The sequence below is a fragment of the Apis dorsata genome, unplaced genomic scaffold (assembly GCF_000469605.1).
Source record: "Apis dorsata unplaced genomic scaffold, Apis dorsata 1.3 scaffold_188, whole genome shotgun sequence".
In the NCBI taxonomy this organism is placed as follows: Eukaryota; Metazoa; Arthropoda; class Insecta; order Hymenoptera; family Apidae; genus Apis; species Apis dorsata.
In genome coordinates, this window is record NW_006263473.1 from 600,560 (window position 1) to 606,159 (window position 5,600).

At 33.3% G+C, this 5,600-nt stretch overlaps 1 long non-coding RNA gene across 1 annotated transcript; it reads left to right on the forward strand.

The window, feature by feature from the left end:
* Positions 1-1,808: 1,808 nt before the first annotated feature.
* Positions 1,809-5,265, forward strand: LOC102672613. The gene is made up of 3 exons (XR_421585.2): positions 1,809-3,449; positions 3,627-3,628; positions 4,164-5,265. It is a non-coding gene; the product is annotated as an uncharacterized LOC102672613 (long non-coding RNA).
* Positions 5,266-5,600: the final 335 nt, after the last annotated feature.

Sequence of the window (5,600 nt, forward strand, 5' to 3'; positions counted from 1 at the left end):
GAGAAAGAGAGAAGAAGGGGGGACAGAGAGGAGCGCTCGCTTTAAGAAGCAGAAAAAATGACACAAAGGAGAGTGGGGAGTTGTTGGAACACACGGGGAGGAAGCGAAGGGTTGGGAAAAAGAAAATGGGAAGGCCACGTTGCGCCGCGTGAAATTGAAATGGATTTGTGACAAGTGGCTGCTAACGACGTGTATACAACCACTACGGGACGACGGACACGGGGCCGCATGGAAAATGAGGCCGGAAACACGGACGGGCCACGTGCTCGCCCTGCCGATTCGACGCTTCCGCGCAAACTGGCCAGCGGTTGCCTCGTTTCGTTTGAGCTGTGACTGTTGAAATTTTCATTTGTTTCTGCCCTCTTTGTTTCCTTGCTTGAAAGCTTTTGATATTATAAAAAAGAGGGGAAAAAAAGAAGAAGAAGAAAGGAGTGGTTATATTTATAATCCCTTTTTGTTTATAAATAATAATTCTTGTTTGAATAATATATGAAAAATATGTGAAACAGACGATAGATTGATAGATACAATTACAATATCTAATTCCAATATTTAATAAAAAGTTTCTATAAATGTTAAATTTTATCTTATCAAAATGGAGGTTTTCTTATTTGATATATAAAATTTTCATGTTTTCAATAGTGGGTATATTTAAAGCACCGATTTAAAAAAATGTCAATTGAAAACTTTTCAGATAAGGTTAAAAACAATTCTCCGCGATGCATCGCCTTCAAGAAATACCTCGCGGGGTAAACTTGTTCTTTCTTTTGCTGCCGCCCTTTAGCGGTGTTACGAAGAACGTGTGTAGTCTCGGGTCGTCGCCGCTACTCGGTTAAAAGCCACAAAGAAAAGAAACAACGAAAAAGAAAGAAAGAAAAGAGAAGAAGGAAAAAGAAAGAAAATGAATAATACAGTTATAAAGCGGATAACCAGGAAATTGAATATTTATTCGAACGCGCTTCGTCCAATTCGATGTTCAATTATCGATCAAGAAAGCGAATAATCGTGAAAAAAAAATGTTTCAACCGACGAATCTTTCAAAAAAGAAAAAAATAAAAAAAAAAAGAAAGAAAGAGAGGAAAAGGAATTTAAAGCGAAATCAATTAAAGGAAAAATAAATAATTCCATTTTTTCTCTGTCAACTATTCCCTACATTTTATCGAATTTTAAGCTCGCGCAATTCTGGCTCTCTGGTTTCCACACTGGAATTTCACATTAATTCATTCCTGCTATCAAATTCAGTCGTTTCACTCTGGTTGCTTTTATCGAACGTCTGGCATGCACGTGCGACCGTTTGTTTATTACGAGCGAATCGATACTAGATACTTCTTTTTATTTATCCTCGTGGAGAATTTATCACGAAAATTTGCCCTTTACAAATATCTATTTATCCATTTTCCATTATTCTCTCTTTCTCTCGTTTGTTTTTCTTTCACTTTGTAAAATTTTACTACGAAATCAGTGCTCTAAAACTGTAAATCATTTGTGATTTTTCACTATCGAATTTTATCCATATATCCATTTTCGAGAAAAGGGACTATTGTTGGTCTATTTTCATTCGATATATAAACCATATCATAAATGAAAATTTTTACATTTTTTGCATTAAGGAACTCTATGAAAAACAGATAATATTTTCATATATATCTTCAAAATTTAGAGAAATGAAAATTAAAGGAGATGCAATACAGAATCGTATTTTCTTTAATAGAAATCTAGAATTTTTTCAAAACACAAGATAGAGAATGAACAAACAAAATAATATTGCAAATCAAGAATTACAATTACAATAATATTGCAAGAATAATTCGATTTTAAGAAAGATCCATCTTTTTTTTTAAATTCTTCTAAACGAGGAACCATGAGAACATCCTGTACAAAAGAAGCTTACAAAATGACTAACGATCTTGTTGGCTAACGTTCCGTCTATCGACGCCGCTAATTCGTCATTTCTCGCACGTCGAGTGATTCACGGAGCTTCAACAGGATAACGAGGGAACCGGTCGTCGACGGTTCATACACACACACGCGCGCGCGCACACACACATGTACACACACAGGCCGGCCATTATGCGGCTCCACTTGGTCGCTCTCGTTTCGACGATCACAATGACTCGTTGTGTTCCACCGAGGATGTACCACGCCACGGCTCAAGGTTCTCCTCGTCGCGTTTTGTCGGGATTGCACAATTATGCGAAATATCCGAGCGCGGGGCACGAAACCGAGTGAATTACACGGCTAATAATTGGAGCAGAGGTCGTTGAATTGAGCTCGTTCTTCCGAGAGGCCGAGGAATTGAAACAAATGATTATTGAATAACTGAACGTGATCGACATCAAGGTTTCAGATGGTTGGTTCTCGTGAAACCATCGTTGCACTCGTCAACTTCGTGTTTTCGTTTTCGTAACGATGAGGAGTTTATAAAGAAATACTTTTATTATGTGTGATTATATTTGTGCACGTTGAATATTGATGATACGACCTTTTGATACAGTTGGACTGTGAGATAATGATAATGGAAATAATATCGTTTAAGGATTTTTTAGGTTATATTTTTGTTTGGAGGTTATATTAATCTCATTCTATTGTAGATGTAATGTATACTCAAAGAATAAATAACTACTTAACGTTATATAAAGATGTATTCGAAGTGTACAAACAGATAGATAATTTGAGTTAAATTGTAAGAAACACTTGAAAGTATCTATTAACATATTTGCTCGCTGCTTGTACGTCATGACCAAAGTCAATACACAACGAGAATGACAAACATAATCGTACTATGAACTAACTAATTCTCATTTCGACATATGTAAAATGTATAATATATATATATATCAATGAATAATGAAATAAAAATATTTGTTATACAAAATGAATTTGTCCAAATGCAAAAATAATACTTCAAGGATCTCAATCCCTTGCCTTTAATGTTTTCTTCAAACAAACTATATGTATATTCCAAATAAATCACCTTAAACCACGCTACCGGATCGACTAAACATCGAAACGCTTTCAAACCGAACGAATAATCGATTTCCCGGAACGCTACGATCGAAACAAATCGAAGAATCGATCTCTTCATGCGTAAGCAACGTATTTGTTTCCTCTTCGTTCGTATAAACTCGACCGATCGACAGAGAGAAAAAGAGAGAGAGAGAGAGAGAGAAGACGTTTTTAGAACGCGACAACGGTGTTACTTAAGCTATTATTTAAGTGGCTGGCAAGAGGGACATTTTAAGTTGTCGTTGGTGGAGTGCAATGCTGTCGCTACGTGTCCTTGACGAGCCTGTCATTGGAATTCATGGCGAGTGACACAAAAGAAGGGAAAAAACCGTAACGATGAATACCGGGCTTGTATATGCATTGTGAAAGAGAGTCGGTATGCAGGAGAGCCATAATATGCCATCTCGTGGCATAATCTTGTAACAAGAATTATCTCACATTACGTACGTATATGTACGTTCATATAACAATATATGAGTCAGAACTTCTTAAATACTTTTTCTGCTGATTTTTTTATTTATTTATTATTATTTTTTTTTTTTACGAATATAATTAATAGCATAAATGTAATTAATTATAAATGATCATATTAGATTAAACTTAAATGAATATCAACATAGATGTAAATGAAATAATTTGTATAAAGAATGAGATAATAACGATTATTATGCTAATGGATGCAATTCTAACGTAAATGAAGCGTTAACGAAAAATTTATGATGAATTGTTCGAAATTTATTCGAGTTTATCTCGAAATATTTCTTTATAAAATATTATTCATAAATTTGATGGGGGCATGGATTGGCCACAGATTTTGTCTGGCTTAAATCTTTCTTGCATGCAGATATCTGGAAAAAGAAATGTTTGTCAAAGTTCCAAAAACGATTCCATAGTCGAAACAAGCCATAACCGTTCAAATAAACATAACGCATAAGCTATTTGGCAGCACGATCGCGAGTTTTAGAAATCTCGCTTCTCACTGACCGCGATAAATAAAAATGATAGCCATTTCGAACAATTATATCACTAAAACACTCATCATTATGGATTTATAAATTAAATATTAATTTATCAAAAATATTAAAAATTTTACAAAAAATCAATANGTGACGGAAGTTGGCGAAAGAATCGAGTTGAATAGAATCGATTTTTCTCAGGCGGACGAGCACAGGGAGAGGGATATGAAACACACGTTGCTTTATACGCATCACCGTTTTGACGGTTCCGCTCGTAACATTGCGTAATACGCTAGTGATTCACGCGTGTTTGCCGCGACGCAAAACTGAGAGACTGACATAAACGTGGCTGTGAACATTCAAGAGGCCGAGGAATAATTCAAACGCTTCGCACACCGACGTGTACAAGGCGTTACCGAATTTAATTTTACAATTTTTGCAAACAATACCTGTTTTCCAGTTTTCTTCTGATCTACGCGAGAAGAGAAAAAAATGTTACGTGAATATTTAAGTCGTTTAAAATTGTATTAAAAATTTATGGCGAAAAATAACGAAATGTGAAAGTCGCAATCACTAAATATCTAAATTTAACGCTAAAAGTATTATGCTACTATTGACGATAGCAAAGTTTGGTCATTAAAACTTGGAACAACACTGTGTACAACTATTTTTGCGAAAGATTTGCATTTAAATGGCTCGCGCTGCTTAACATCCGCTTCGGCGCAATATGATTTCACGCTATTCTAATGCTGCTCGTTTAATCTGTTCCTGTTGTTCTCTTTTCTTTTTACCTTCTTCTTTTATTACTTTGTGCTTTCAAGGATTAGATCATCTTTGTTTGTTCAAAAGATTTTTTTAGTAACTCGATACTTTAACGTCTTCTAGAAGATGTAATACAATATATAAATTTAAAAGTAAGATATAATTAAATCTAATATTGAAATTCAAATTTTTATTTCAATTATATTTCTATTTCTATTCAAAGAACGTGTTAATATTTTAAAAAAAAATTTGATTGTTGATTTTTAAGAAAACTAAAAGAGTAGAAAATAATCTTGTTGACAAATCGGAAGACAAAAAATAAAGATAATAACGGGAAGCTAAAAAGTAGACGGACGTGAAAAAGGAATCGTAAAATACTAGCGTGAAATTACTTCCGCCATATTACTTTCACCAGTCAAGCGAATTTCATAAATTAAAAAGACAGTCGCGTGAAGACAACAGCTGTATAATTCTGTGAACTTAAATAAATATCGTAAAGTTATACATAGTGAACATGGATGATAATTTTTGTATATTAAAATGGAAATTGTCTTTTTTTTCTTCAAGAACAAAAAAATTTAGACTACTGAATGGAACTTCGATTTTTTCGATTTTTTCGAAATTATATTTCACACGATTTATTTAAATATTTGTATATTTCTTTAATGATAAAAAAAAACCAATAAATTCAATTGTTAAACTTATTAATTAAAATTCGATTGCCAATTCAATAAACCAATGAAATCGAGACTTTTAATATAATAAAAACATTTACATTATATTCAATACTTTAAAAAAAAAAAAGAATGAAGATGTTTAAAATTAAAATTTCATTTGCTTAAATAAAATATATTTCAAAATATATTATTTATTACA